We start from the raw sequence: 15,608 nt of genomic DNA on the forward strand, positions 1-15,608 counted from the left end.
TGCCCCATGCACCCCAACAGGGCCTCCCTGTGCTCAGGTGACATCAAGGTGACAAGCGGCTTCCAAGATGGCTGCACAGAACCAGCGCAGCAGAGGATACCTGAAGTGCACCTACCGACCGGGCTTTGGAGTGGACTCCAGGGAGTGCCAGAGACGAAGTCTGGATGCTGAAGAACAAGCTTCCCATTTTACAGGTGGGAAGAGAGAAGAGAACCACCTGCCTTAAAGTCCTCAAGCCTCACTGTCCCACTGTTGCCAAGGGGTGAGGGGCACCTGTGGGAGCCTCATGGACCCCGTCACAGCTGACGCCCCAGGACCTTCCTCGGTTTGCCCAAGAATCCATTTCCCAGTTGGAAAGAAGCTGTCCAGCAAGGAACGCAACTCCCAAATCCTCTTGTGCACTTGGAGGTGAAATGGAGCATGCTGACCACTGGGAGGCTCTCATAGGGCTGTGCCCAGGCTGCCCAGCCACCTGTGTCCAGCCTTGACCCCTGCCACCACGGCTTATTTGCCCTCCTGGCCAGCGCTGGGCAGAGCTCCAGCAATGCAAACACTCCAGGCTCTCTCCCTCTGAGCAGATGCCCTCCCCTGCACAGGAACGTAGGAGACAAACACTGACCCCTGTCCAGGCTGAGGGGGACCCCTGGAATGGGGGTGCTATGGAAACTGCAGGATGCACCCACGAGTAAATGGGTTCAAAGATCAGATGGAGGACAGATCTGTGACAGCGCCTCCTGGACCACCAGGGAACAGCATCTGACAAGGCCCTTTCTGTGGAGGCCTCTTCTTTTGTTTTAAACTCTAAGAAAATTACTTTCGACCACTCAGCTTTCTGAAGTTACAAGGGGCTAGAGGTGACAAAATGTTCCGTATTCTACAAATGCAGCCTTGCAGGTTGTTTGTTCTGATGCCACAAAACCCCCTTGAAGATGACGAAATGCTGGGCAAAGAAGTCAGCAGCCATGGGGGCCCCAGATGTGCACTGTGAACCCCCAACAACAAAAGCACACCCCCACTGCACCCTAGAGAACTCCTGTGCCCCCTCTTCCTTCCTCCAGAGGATGAAAAGGAAGCCAATGCCAGTCAGCTCCAGGGTGTGCTCCTTCAGATCAACACCCAGACCCTTGGACACTACCGCCCCTTTGAGCCTTGTGCCCAGGAGCCCTGTGAACAGTCAGGCACAGGTGGGCATGGGGGTCCGAGCAGGTGCGTCTGCTTCCCTTGTCCATGCAGGCTGCAGCCTCTCAGGGTCGGGGTGAGTGCCCACACCTTCCTTGATCTCAGCGGCACCCAGCAACACGCACATTACTCAGGCAGAGCGCCTGAAACAGGAGCTCTGTGTGGACTGAAATTGCACAAACCCCATGGTGCCCTGCTGATGTGTCCCAAGGGAGGCTCACGGAAACACAGGGAGGTGCTCTGGTGCTGTCTCAAGGTGGACTGAACCTCCCGGTAACTACATTCCCAATCTCCTTTCACACCAGTCACCGCCCACACCTTCCCCACCCATGCACTGCTGAGTGGATTATAGCTGCGTGCTGCTGCAGCACGTGATAAACTAGTTTGCTTTGGCATTTCCTAATTAAAAATTGCTTTCATTCCTTCACTACTATAGCAATGTATGTTTGAGAAAGCAAAGATAAGCACATTTTAGAAAAAGCCTCCGTTCTCTCACCACACAGAGAGATCTGCTGGGGATGAGCTGTGGGCACTGATTTCCAGATCTCTCTCTGCCTTGGTAAATTCATCTTTTTTTTTTTTTTTTTTTTTTTTACAAATTATGACTCATATTGTCACAACTATTTGTAGCTCTCTTCTTCATTTAATAAGAAGAGGGTGAGGCCGGCGCCGCGGCTCACTAGGCTAATCCTCCGCCTAGCGGCGCCGGCACACCGGGTTCTAGTCCCGGTCGGGGCGCCGGATTCTGTCCCGGTTGCCCCTCTTCCAGGACAGCTCTCTGCTATGGCCAGGGAGTGCAGTGGAGGATGGCCCAGGTGCTTGGGCCCTGCACCCCATGGGAGACCAGGAAAAGCACCTGGCTCCTGGCTCCTGCCATCGGATCAGCGCGGTGCGCCGGCCGCAGCGCGCCAGCCGCAGCGGCCATTGGAGGGTGAACCAACGGCAAAGGAAGACCTTTCTCTCTGTCTCTCTCTCACTGTCCACTCTGCCTGCCAAAAAAAAAAAAAAAAAAATAAGAAGAGGGTGATATCCCAAACCAAATTCATGTTACAAGCATTCTCCTAGGATATTGTTTGAACTGCCATTTATTTTGCTACTATTTAACAACAGTTCAGTTCACTCTTTTCCTATCAGAAGCTTCCGTGTAGCTGGCTGTTTTCTCAAATGCCGTTTTTGGTCTGTCTGGTCCATGCTTTCAGTGGGCAACAGGCACAGAACAGGCTCAGGGGACACAGCAGTGAGCACAGCAGGCGGATCCCAGCCCCGTGAAACAGCGAGTCCTGGAGGCAAACCTTGAAAGAGTTAACTTCTAAGTAAAGGTGAAATTATAAACATGGATAGGCATCTTAGAGGAGGGAAGAGCAGACATGAGTGGGGGTAAAGACCATGGCTTGACACGAGACCTACCAGACAAGTCAGGGAGAGGAGGGAGGGCATCCCCCAGGCCCCTACTACAGAGAGGAGAAGGGAGAGGGGCGCGCAGGTGCGGATGCCAGCAGATGGGGCTGGGATCTTACTCGGAGGGCAGTGGGGAGCCCCGAAGTGCTTCCTACAGGAGAGGGACTTCCTGAGTTGGGCTTGAACGATTGCTTTGACATCAACGGGGGCTGGTGGTGGGAGTGGCACATGGTTACAACACGGACACGGTGATCTACAAGGTGACAGCGCTGATCATTGCAAAGCGTTCAGAAAACGCTGTAAAGAAAAGGAAAAGAGGGCACCCATATTCCATTACCTGAAGACCATTTCTATCAACGCATCGTTGCAGAGCTTCTTGGAGTTTTAGGGTCCGACATTTATACTTCAGTATACATGGACGGCCCATTATTTTGAGGACAAAATTAGATTGCAGCATAAGTGATAGCCTATACTGTTTTCTGTCCACAATATCATGAGTATATTTTGCATACTGGATAGATCAAAAAGTAGTACATTTGGAAGTTGTAATGTTAAGTTTAATAATTTAATTAATGTCTAGTAATAAAGATGTGGCTATAAAATTCATCTGGGCAGACCACAGTGATTAATGGGCTGTTGTTTCCTGTTTTGTATGAACAGGGCAGCGCTGTTTGGAGAATGCAGAATATGCACACACGCTAAATGGACTGTGCCAAGTCAGCAGCTGGGTGACGACCCCTTAGCTCAGGATGGCAATTTCCAGACCCTCCCTTAGATCTTTTTCCCATCCCCCACCTACCACCACTTCAGAGAGTGCTGGTATCCTGGCTTCAGGGCTTTGGATTAATTTTGACTGCTTCCTACGAAATCTCTCAGTGACTTTATTTGTAGAATAAGTGTTCTTTGGTTTGGCTTCTTGCCAAAGTTTTTGGGTTTGTGCTTTCCCTCTGTTAATGCACACAGCTACGTGTTTGTTTTGGCTGCAGCCTAGATTCTGGGGTGGAGATGCATTTTTGCCATATACCAGTGATGGTTTTCTGAGTGTAAACTTGAAGACTGGTGGTCATCGGTCAAAAGCCAAACAGCAGAGCATTTGTAGGGGTTTCCAGTTGCCTTCCAGAAAAGGAACACCAAGTAGCCTCCTGCCTACCGAGCCTGAGTGTGTCCAAGTCCCGCCCACAGCCTGCAGTGGCGTTAGGCAGGTGGGCTGCCCCAGGAGGAAGATGGGGTGGTTTTCACTTTATTCATGTGTTTTCACTTTATTTGAGTGGCAGAAAGGCAGAGAGAAAGAGATCTCCCTTCGGCTGCTTCACTCCCCACATGCTGCAACAGCCAGGGCTGGCCCACCAAAGCCAGGAGCCCAGAACTCAACCTGGGTTCCCCACATGAGTGGTAGGGACCCAAGACCTTCAGCCACCATCTGCCACCTCCCAGGATGTGTGTTAGCAAGAAGCTGGGAAAAGAAGGGGGTCTGGAACTGGAATCCCGACCCTCAGATACGGATGCAGGCGTCCCTAGTGGCGTCTTAAGGACTATGTCAAATTCCTGTACCTAGAATTCCTTCTAAAACCATACTCGGTTATGAATTCTCACTCAGTTGGGAATCTATAAAACTGTTTCTGTGACCTTTCCCCTTTGTTGTTATCATTTTCTTTCTGAATCCACAGCTAGCCTGCATTTTAATAGCATCATAATCTATAATTTGTTTATGCCAAAATTTACTTGCTGAGAGCTCCCCACACAAACTGCTTTGCTTGAGGATTATTTTTTTGAATGGAGCCATTGTTCCATAGTGGCCCTTCATCTTCAAGGCCGCCCTGTGACTTGGGGTCCATTGCTACACCTATTTGAACATGAAATAAATTGAGGCACAGAAAATTGTTTAATCACTTGCCTAAAATTAAGCCAAAACCTGAACCTTGGGCTGCCCTCCTTCCAGCAGCCATGATTCTAAGGCCCTCGAAGTACCCACGTTCCTCACTGATTCTCCACATTCTGCTCCTTCAGAACAAGAGATGCAGTTAATCCCCACTGCTCATTCATAGACCCTAGTTGCCCAGTAACTGCAGCCTCATTTCTATGACCTCTCACTAATAAAATGCAACCAACGGTGGACACAAAAGTAAAGTCAGTGCTTGCTTGGAAATCGTAGTACCATTGTCTCTTACAAAACTCACCCTGAAGACTGTTGCTGCTGTAGGGGGCTCCTGGAGTCACTTTCATTTTATTTCTCAGGTTTTATAGGACGATTCTTTATTGGTCCAAAGAACTGAGATGTTGATTTATCTCCAGATGTCAGGGTCTCCACAGGAAGACCTTCCTCCTTTCAGGGATAGGGGGGTTGTCAGACCCACCAGAAGCAAACGGCTCTTTGATTTTGCTGCCGGAAGGCTACAAAGGTCGTTATGCCACACAGGGAAGGGGAGACTGCGTGTGCATGGTCCACATAATTTGAGAATAACTCCTTGGCAGCTTTTCCAGAATTACTAGATAACCAACTTATTCCCAAACATATGTCTCGCTCTGGAAATTAACATTAGGATGAAAGATAAAAGAAGAGATTAATGACTTCGTTAGGTTTATTGGAAATTCCAGAAACATGAACACATGTCTGTAAAAACCACCAATACAATTTGACTGTGAACTCGGGGTTAAAAACAATGTGTTCAGCCAAACTCTTTCAACACAGTAGTCACCTAAATTGCTGTTCCTAAAAGCCAGTGCCTTTCCCTGCTAAACCCAATAGCTGTCACATGATTAATGTGCTGGTGTCTTATTAACTGCTCTGTTACAGAAGCCATCCAATTCATAGCCACCCTCTCTGCAGAGACCTTTTTGTAAAAACCTCGTTGAAATCATGCTGTTCTGACTGCGGGCTACAGCACCTTCCACCAAAACATCATAAAGACCAAAGAATTACTGCTTCCAGTAATCCAGGCCATAAATCAAGCAGCTCTGAGGACAGGAAAAAAATCACTGGCGCTTCCTGCATTCATATTCAAAAGCCTATCTGTATAGCCGTGTGTTCGTGTCCGGAAACTGTCAGTAGCCCGGTGTGTGTGTGTGTGTGTGTGTGTGTGTGTGTGTGCAGGCACACGTGTGTGGAGAGCAGGGATGACAGGGAGGAGAGAACAAAAGAAATCTCAGCACCCATTAAATCATTCCCAACGCTTTGATCTTATCACGACCTTCCTTGCTGTAACAATATTTTAAGATTGTTAAAAATTGCCACCTTATCTGTTTGGTGCTATCACCCACTGCTTAACTTATCTGGGCCGAGCTATTTGAGAAAAATGCAATGGGGCATGACCTTGATTTCTTAGCACCTGACCTTAATGTCGTGGACGCCGTCCAGAGGTGCCACATGGGCCCCTCCGGCACCCAGCGATTCTGCTCCAGTCACCCTTTAAAAGAGACCTTCCTGAAACCGTGCTGGGCTCCACACCCCACCCATCTGTGCTCTGGGCCTGGTCAGGGTTAAGCAAAGTTTAAACTCATGGATCCCCTTCGAGCTGAATATGATTTGGATGCCTTAGGTGGGTTATAAAAACCATCTGAGTTCATGAGGAGACCTCAAAGAGAAGCCTCAATTTGGAGGCAGGAACACATTAACCACTCATGGCACAGACCTCTTGATAGCAGCCAGTTTTTAAGAGGGGTGATTCGGAGAGGATACTCACACTCACATGTATGTGCAAACACAGACACGCATACGTGAACACCCACATGTATGCCACAAGCTCTAAGTGCTTCATTTTTTTTAAGTTTCATTTTTTTGCCAAAAGGTCCAAGTGTTGCATGGCCCCAGATTGAAGGAAAGTCTTAAAGTCTAGGAAAAATATACAGAAATGTCAGTTATTAAAGTTCCATTGTATTAAAAGTGACAGAAAAAGAGCTGGGTTTTCTTTTCTCTCATTCTCTCTCTCGGTGACTTTGGAATCAAATTTGCTTCGTTGACAAAGCAATAGGGTTTCCTGCCAGCCTGGCGGGCTCAACCTGGAACCTAGAAATCAAGCTGTTTGTTTTCTGGTTCTGACATTGTCACCAGAAATCAGCATCTGCCACGGTGACGCTGCTGTTGCTTCAGTCCCAACCCTGGCCAAGAAACAGCCCCGGCGGTGGCTTTGGTCACACTGCTAATGTTCACTCACAGCAGCTGCCGCCAGCCCTAGAGAACTACTGGGGATTGGCCCTTGAGAATGCTCATTTCCAGGCCTGCCATTGCGACACCGAGGTTAAGCCGTCTCCTGGGATGCCAGCAGCCTGTATATGAGCTCCCGTTCAAGACCCAGCGGCTCCATTTCTGATCCAGCTCCCTGCTTCTGTGCTGGGCAAGCAGCAGGAGATGACCCAAGCCCCTGGGCCCCTGCTACCTAAGTGGGAGACTCGGAGGGAGTTCCAGGCTCCTGGCTTCAGACTGGTCTAGTCCAGCTGTTGAGGCCAATTGGGGAATGAACCGGTGGACAGAAGACCTCTCTCATGCTCTCTGTCTCTCCCTCTCTATAACTCTGTTTTTCAAATAAATAAATAAAGTTCAAAGCAAGAGGGAGTGCTCATTTTCTGCACGGTAAGCTCAAGGCCTCTCTGAGTCCATGGAGAGCAGCCAAGCATCAGTAGAGCCCGCATAGCTGTCACCTCTGTTGCCCACAGTTGGGATGGGCAGGGTCCATGCCAGCATCTGGGCCCAGATGGATCTTTCCTTTTAAATATATTTTTTCAAAGATTTATTTATTTATTTGAAAGTCAGAGAGAGAGGGGGAGAGAGAGAGAGAGAGAGAGAGAGATCTTTCATCCACTGGTTCACTCCCCAGATGGCCACACCAGACAGGTCTGGGTCAGGCCAAAGCCAGGAGCCAGGAGCTTCATCTGGATCTCCCATGCAGGTGGCAGGGGCCCAAGCGCTGGGACCGCCTTCTGCCTGTCATCCCAGGTGCCTCAGCAGGGAGCTGGATCAGAAGTGGAGCAGCCGGGACACAAACTAGCGCCCATAAGTGATGTTGGCGTTGCAGGTGGCAGCTGCACCCATTGTGCCACAGCACCTACCTTCCTTGTGGTGAAGCAGTAATGTTGTTAGGAACCCTGAGGATACCACTGGGTCTCAGTCCTTCCCCTCCCCGGGCCACACAACCTCTGGTGTGCACAGGAAACAGCAGTTGCTGTGGTTTGAATGGGATCTGTCCCCTGGCCCCAGGCTCATGCAGGAACTTAACCCCCAAGGCAGTACACTGATGATACTAGAAAAGCTGAACCTGAAGCCAGGCCTGGTGTTCAGAGAGGAGGTTTGGCACAGTCCTTAGGGTGGAGGCCTCACAAGGGAATCCTGGTGGCTTTGCAAGGAGGAAGGGTGAGGACACAGACACAGATGCCACGGGAGGCATCATGGTGAGTGGACCTCACCCAAGCCTGTGCTGCACTGTTCAGGTTCTGCACCCCCACAACCTCCTTGCTTTATAAAGGTTGCCGCAGGCATTTCATTGTAGTTGTGAAAAGCTGACACATACGCCTGTGTTATGGAGCCTGTAAATGCAGGTTGGATATTATCAGGAGGCTGTGGTCTTTGAGTGACAGCATTTCTGATTCTCTAATCTTGTGTGGGGAGAGTCCCCCAGGTAAGGCAGCTTGGGGAAGGAGAGCTGCTACAGTCCTGGGCCCCAGGAAAGCTTCCCCCAGACTGGGAGCCAGGGCCCCTAGAAGCTCCCTGATGCAGCAGGCCCCAGGGTGCTGGAGGCATGCCCAGTCAGGGCTCCAGTGCCTGCAGGGCCGGGAGGGCCATGGGAGCCATGGCGGCAGCAGCCTTGGGGGCCGCCAGGGCCATGGCCACATGCTCCTCCCACTCCCAGTGTCCACACAGCAGCTCCTCGGGGTGCAGATTGTGCATCCAGGCCAGGCAGGTGCCTCCCAATGTCTCCCTGACCTCCTGGCAGGGTCCCGGCAATTTTGCATGGCCCTCGATGGGGAACCGAGTGCCTGTGCGATGAAAGGGAAGACCCCTCCCCAGGACAGACGTGGGACCTTGGGAAGGAAGACCGCAGGGCCAGTGGGGATGAGCCAGAGCAGCTGCCCATGGCTGCACCTGCTGGCCTTGTGTGCTGGCTGGCACCTAGTGCAGCCCTACAGCCCCACCATCACCTGCAGGCCTGGAGATCTGCAGGGTGCACGTCCCTCTGTGATTCTGCATTCCTCTCTGGTTTCTGGCTGGTTGTGGGTGGCACATGCTCCATAATTAGGCTTTGGAAAAGTGTCCATGGGCAGGAACTTCAAGTGACCTATCAGATACCAAGCTGTGTTCCTCAGAAGGGAGCCAGCAGGGCCCACCTGTCCAGGCTCACCCACAGATTGCAGGAGCCCCAAGGCCACTTCCACCCCATGGCTGCCCTTTCTTTAAGAGAACGCATTTTCCACACCAAAATCAATCCCAGAAGCTCTTAATGCAAATCTGGGGGGACTTCGGGGCAACGTGGGCAGGGGGCTTGGACAGCCTGTGTGTGAGCTACCCAGTGCCATCCTCAGGATGGGCAGCTGTGAGAGGTGTGTGTGGCCAGAAGAAGGAGGGGCGGGCTTGCTCATGTAACAGCCAGACCGAAGGATCTGGGAGCCTTGGTGCTGATTTCCCCGGTGGGGTTGTGATCAGCAAGGCTGTGCAGCTTCTCAGCCTTCCACACCAGGAGTGAGTTTTTTTTTTTTTTATTTTTAAGATTTTACTTATTTATTTGAGAGGCAGAGATATAGAGAGAGGGAGAGAGAGAGAGAGAGAGAGAGAGAGAGAGAGAGAAAGGTCTTCTATCCGCTGGTTCACTTCCCAAATGGCCAAAGCCAGGAATTTCTTCTGGATCTCCCACATAGATGAGCCCTTGGGCCATCTTCCGTTACTCTTCCAGGTACATTAGCAGACAGCTGGATTGGAAGAGGAGCAGACAGGACTAGAGGTGCCCATGTGGGATGCTGGAGCTGCTGGCAGAGGCTTAGCCACTACGCCACAGTGCCGGCTCCGTGGAGTGAGCTTTTAACACGCAGCTCTCACCGCAGGCCTGGAAGAAGAGGAATTGAGAGGGGACGAAGTCTCACCTGAGCTGGCAAGTCTTGGGCTCTGCCTCTCTACACCTGAGCCATCAGGCCGCTGTTGCTAAAGGAGGCATGGAGGTTCAAATCCCAGCTCCTCCTCCACGTGTGTGCTGTTCCGGTCACGTTCCTTAACCTCCCTGCTGTAGGTTTTTGCATTCCTGCTCCCTGACCAGCCGCATCTCTTTCTCCACCTCCCTTTCCCGCTGACCCAAGGCCCAGCCATGGGGTGAATTTGGCCAACAGGACAACAAGGGACCTCACAGCTGGGGTTTAAAAAGCACTTGGTTTCTGGGACAAGTCCTTGCCTGATGAACGTGGACCTCCTGGCCACCACGTGAACAAGCTGGAAGATGTAGCACAAGGCCCCGTCAACCCTGGTCACCTGTGCACACTCTGCACAGGTGCATGGGGCCAACCTGGCTGGACTGCAAGGCGTGCATCTGCTCACCCAGAACCACCCATCTGGATCAGAGTCCCGGGATGAGTCACCGCTTCCTGTTTTAAGCCACTGAAGCCTGGGGAGGTGGCCATGGAGTGAGCGACAACGGACTTCCCCCAGCCTCAGCTTCCTCACTGCCAAACGCAGCCAAGGCAGGCACTTCCCCACGACCGCGCCTGGAAGGCCTGTGGGAGCCGACACCTCATGGTCCCACCAGGGCACACCCCCAGACACTGCCAGCCGTCACCCACAGCACACCCTGCCTCTGTTACCGCCATCACCGACGCTTCCTCTAGATCCCTAAAACAGGCGTGTGACACGTGAGAAATGCAAGTTGCAGCATTTACAGCATGTGTCAGAGTAAATAAAAACACTGTCAGCAGGCAGGATTGCACCGTCCTCGCCACCGTCTCTGCAGTGACAGCGCTCAAGGCCGGCACGAGGGGCAGCCTTGTGTGGGAGTCTGATCTGGGCTAATCTGGTCTGATCTGGTCTGTGGATGGGGCCTGCTCCCCGGGGTGCCTTCGCATCTCCTCCACAGCCCCAAGCGCCTGTGTCAGGAGCTGTGCATCACCCGCATGGGGCAGTAGCCCACACAGTCATTCGGAGAGGAGATGCTGGAGGAAGAGCCAACAACAAAGCCCTCTGGCTCAGGAATGAGCGACACAGTGCAGGGGCACACGGAGGAGCTGCCCACACTCAAGTCGCTGAAAGATCTGGGAAGAGAAGTGAGCGGCTTTCTGCTCTGTTTTTGGTTGGAACTCTGCTCTCTGCCCCAGCCAGCTTTGAAAATGTTCAAGGCTGTGGCTTTCTGGAAAAGGCACCACAGTTGCACAGCACATGTCCACATCACTGTGCTGAGCTCCCTGGGCCTGAGGTCCCCCACACTCCCGACAAGAACCGAACTATGAGGAACGCCAGGTCAGGGGTAGAAAGAGAAAGGGAGAGGGGCAGGTGTTGTGGCTCAGTAGGTTAATCCTCCGCCTGTGGAACCAGCATCCCATATGGGCGCTGGTTTGATTCCTGGCTGCTCCTCTTCCAATCCAGCTCTCTGCTATGGCCTGGGAAAGCAGTAGAAGACAGCCTAGGCATTTGGGACCCTGCACGCACATGGGAGACCTGGAAGAAGCTCCTGGCTCCTGGCTTGAGATCAGTGCAGCTTCGGCCATTGCGGCCATTTGGGGAGTGAACCAACAGATAGGTCTTTTTCTCTGTCTCTCCCTCTCATTGTATGTAACTCTACCTCTCAAATAAATAAATAAAATCCTGAGAGAGAGAGAGAGAGAGAGAGAGAGAGAGAGAGAGAGCAGCCTGGCACGGCATGGGGCCGGCCACAGGCCTGAGCGTGCCACAGACTGCCCACGCCAGAGACGCCACTGAGGCACGAGCAGGAGCAGGGTTCAGACTCGGCCTTCCTGACGCTGGATTGGGAATTCTTCCTGCTCCTCCATGCTAGGCAGAAAGGGAAACACAAAGTGCCCTGACCAAGCGGTCTAGGCGGTGTGGGGAGCAGCACAACCTGGAGCCAGGAGGGAGAGGGAGAGGGGGGATTTTACACACACACGCACACACACACACACACACTCAGGAAAGGCCTGTCCAGTCGCTGAGTTTAAGAAACAGAAGTCTAAAGCAGAGGACAGAGGACGACCTGATGGTGGTGACGAGCCTCAGGCTGGGGATCACCCTTTTGGCCTTAACGAAGCTGCTGGAGTCTCCCTCCTAAGGATTCACGCAAGAGCCAGTGGTAGGGCGCTGTTGCAGAAGCCAGGGGTTTGAGCGTGTGCGTCAGATGGGAGGGCCGGGCTTGTGTCGCCACGCACGTTTCTGTTGGTTGACTCAGGAGTATGTTAAGCACTTGTGAGAACTGTGCTCCGGGGCTGGGGAGCGGGAAGAGCTGCAGAGTGTGGAGCGTGGCGCAGTGCTGGCCAAGGCAGGGCAGTCGGGAGCTGCGTGCAGGGGTGGGCGAGGTTCAAGGATCCCAAGGGCACAGTTAGGGGCTGAGGGAAGGGTGTGGACTAGGAGCTGGATCACAGGAGAGGCCACTGGGATACAGAGGCTTTATCTTCCAGAGCTGCCCAGGGCCCCTGGGGGGCGACCGCCAGAACAGGCTGTGGCCCACCTCCCAGAACCTTGAGTGACAGCTGTTTGGTAGGTGCATAAGGGGGAAGCACTAGGGATTTGCTGAACACCCCAATGCTTCAAAAAGCCTGTGGGAAATTAGAGACATTGAGTTTCGCCCCAAGAAGAGCCAAAATTCATGCATACAGAAAACTCAAGGAATATATATAAAAAAAAAACTATGCATGGATTTCAAAATTTTTTGGCACCAAAATAAACTTTAAAAAAATGTTTTACTATCTAGTTATTCTGAAAACCAGAGAGAGAGAGAGATAGAGGCAGAGACAGATCTCCGATCTGCTGGTTCACTCCCCAAATGCCTACAACAAAAAGGACTGGAGTAGGCTGTAGCCAGGAGCCAGGAACCCCATCCAGGTCTTCCACATGAAAGGCAGGGAGCCAAGCACGTGTGCCATCACCACTGCTTCCCAGGGTGTGCGCTGGCAGGAAACTGAGCCTGAACCTGAACCCAGGCCCTCTGATAGGAGATGCACATGTCCCAGACAGCAGTTCAGCCACCAGGCCAAATGCCTGCTCCTAAACTTACCTTTTACTTCTATTTTCCCACAAACTTCCTGAGGCGCCCTGTGTACGTTTCCAGAGTAAGTCCCTGGTATCTTCCAGGGGGATGTATGAATCCACGGCAGTGTCGATGCACAAAGAATTAAGTTTGTTGAGTATACATTTCTTCCATGTAGAATGAAAGTCATTTTGTTCGTTTGTTTGTTCCAGTTCATTTTGTGCTCAGAATCTAAGTCACTAGGAATTAGAGTGGCCAGAGGATAGAAAGTCGAATTTGAACTTCAGATAAACAGTGAATAATGTTTCAGTGACAATATGTCCCAAATAGTTTGTCTGGGAAACCAATTCAGAAGCAGCAGGGAGGAGCTAGCCATGTGAAGACTTCTAGAATTTCTATGGAATGCACTGGATTTCATGGAACAAGAGCAGCACACCAACAGACCCTCCCGGCCTGGGGGCAGTCTTCCTTCTTTTTTGATACCTGTCACCCTTACAGCTTCCAGAAGCTTCCCGTGTGAAGGAATCAAGTGCAGTTTCAGGGTGGTGAATATTTCTGTAACGGGAAGAAACAACAATTGAATAAACACGCCTAATAATGCTTGTGATTTGTCAGATACGTGTATATGGCATTTTCTTAACGGGGCTATACACAGAAAGAAAGCTTTGTGAACAGTGAGGCTGTGAAATCCTGACAGAGGTTCCCGGAAGAGACTGGAAAATCCTGATCACGCCTGTCTGGAAGCTAAGGCAGAGACGGGCGGGCAGGCAGCCTCTGGGTGTCCCCTGCCCTGTTCTTCCAGGGACGAGCTGGAGCTGGGTGCTTCCTAACTCAGGATCATTAGGGTGAGGGTGGGATGAGATGGAAGACTTAGGACCGGAGAATTAATTTTATCTTGCTCCTGAGTTAAGCGGCTCTTTTCCCAAAGCCGAGAATCTTTAGAGAATGAAATGCATCAAGTGGAAGTGGCTCAGTAAGCACCGCTGACCCTGAGAATTCTGACCATTTTGAGGCACATTTAGCAGTGGCCTCAATTGAGTAGAAGGGATTCCATGTGACACGGTGCCCCAGAACAAAGCTGAAGTCACACCAGTGGAACGCTATTCCCCGAGGGGAGCACAAGGCACTCTCTCCCCTCTCTCCCATTCGCTCACGATGAATAGGACAGTACTTGAATTGTGGACTGCAGACTTTTTTTACATTTAAGTGTTTCAGCTGATGCACTAAGTAGTATCCAGCTGCAGAGACCTGGATTGGACAGCAACGCTTGCTTATTAAAATGCAATCCATAAACAATCCGAGCCCTGTGGATGCCTGCGACAGGAAATCCGGTGAAATTAAAGTTTTTCATGAGATTCCATGTGCTTTTCCAGTAAATAACCTCATTGCCCAGTCTCACATACAAAGTGATTCTGCATATGTATGTGATCCTAGAAGAACACTTTTAAAGTAGAAAAACCATTATCATAATAATATTTATAGTATACTTCCCTTTTCAAATACTCTGATTTCATGAGAAGGGCTTGTTCATATAGTACCTGTATGAGACAAATTTACCTTTTTTCTTTATAGATTCAAGACCTCATTTGCCTGTAAATCTAAAATATCAAAAATGTTTCCATCTTACTTTCAGAAACTGCAAATTAATAAAAGAAAATCTGTCCATAAAAAACAAAGAGGAACCATCTTTATAAAATATAGATGAACCTAGGTTTAAGCAAAAATACTGACAAAATTAACACACACATACACACAACTGAATTATAAAACTCAAATTAATAACCAAAAAGCTACTGGTTGCCCAAGTGCAAAGCTCTGTATGCCTCAGCACAAAAAAAAAAAAAAAAAAAAAACCACTAGAAAACATTGATAGGAATCAGCTTGAAGTATTGTACACTGTGGTAAAATTAAAGCAAAGTAGTTAAAGTAAAATGTTCTTTGAAACAGAACTCTTAGATAAAGTGTGTGGTGGGGCAGGCATTTGGCACTGTTACTAAACCGGTGCTTGGGCTGCCAGAGTCACACATCAGAGTGCCTGGTTCAAGCTGGCTCCTCTGCTTGCAACCCGGCTTCCTGCTCACACACTCCCTGGAGGGCAGCAGGTGATGGCTCGGTGCTCGGGTCCCTGCCAGCCATGTGAAGACCCCCTGGAGCCCTGGGCTCTCAGACCTAAAGAAGAGATTCCCAGGAAACACTGGAGGATTTGAGTAAGCAGTGTTCCCCTTTCTTACCCAGAGGCTCAAAAGGATAGGAAGAGCTATGGAAAAAGCAATTTGAGATTACAGTGACTCACGTTGTCAGTCCAAAGCATCCCGTCTGTTTTTTCGCTGTTAGATTCCTTGTCTCCCAGCGACTGGGAGGGACCTTGCGGTCCCAGTGGAAATCCGGGTGCCCAGAACCTCCAGCAGGGGGCTCTGTCCCCCAGCGCTGACTGGGAAGGACTTAAAGACAGTTCAAGGTTAAGATGGCTCTACAAATAACAAGCCAGAAATGTCATCTGGCCCATGAGGACACAGCTTTATAAAACCGTAATCATGGTCCAAGAATGTTGTCATGAGAAAAATCTGTGCTCGGGATTTTATTATTAGGCTTTCAAATATAGCTGAGAGCTCAAAGGTGGAGGGGAATATAGTAGAGACCAAAAGGTACTTTCAAAAACTAATTGTCAACCAGTCAGGCTCATATTGAAAATATTACAACGATTTAAAAGTTTCCCAACATGGCTGACAACTCAAGTACGTCCATGCTCTGTTTAAAGCCACGCAGAAAAATGAAAGTGTGAAAGTAAAGTTGAACCGCCTGGAAATAAATTGCCACTGAGATGAGTCAGGAGAGGCAACTTAAAAAAAAATCCCACAGATGAGGGAAGGACGTTATCTCTCAGCAGCT

At 50.5% G+C, this 15,608-nt stretch overlaps 1 long non-coding RNA gene across 4 annotated transcripts in view; it reads right to left on the reverse strand.

Moving 5' to 3' along the window:
- LOC127492930 (uncharacterized) overlaps positions 1 to 15,214 on the reverse strand; it is a 126,262-nt gene extending 111,048 nt beyond the window's left edge. For all 4 annotated transcript variants that reach the window (XR_011388422.1, XR_011388421.1, XR_011388423.1 and 1 more), the window contains exons 1-2: positions 15,013 to 15,214; positions 12,747 to 13,274 (exon numbers count right to left, since the gene is read on the reverse strand). This is a non-coding gene — a long non-coding RNA (uncharacterized lncRNA). The remainder of the gene's footprint in view (positions 1 to 12,746; positions 13,275 to 15,012) is intronic.
- Between the last annotated feature and the right edge of the window lie 394 nt (positions 15,215 to 15,608).

This window comes from Oryctolagus cuniculus, chromosome 5 (genome assembly GCF_964237555.1).
Source record: "Oryctolagus cuniculus chromosome 5, mOryCun1.1, whole genome shotgun sequence".
Taxonomy (NCBI): Eukaryota; Metazoa; Chordata; class Mammalia; order Lagomorpha; family Leporidae; genus Oryctolagus; species Oryctolagus cuniculus.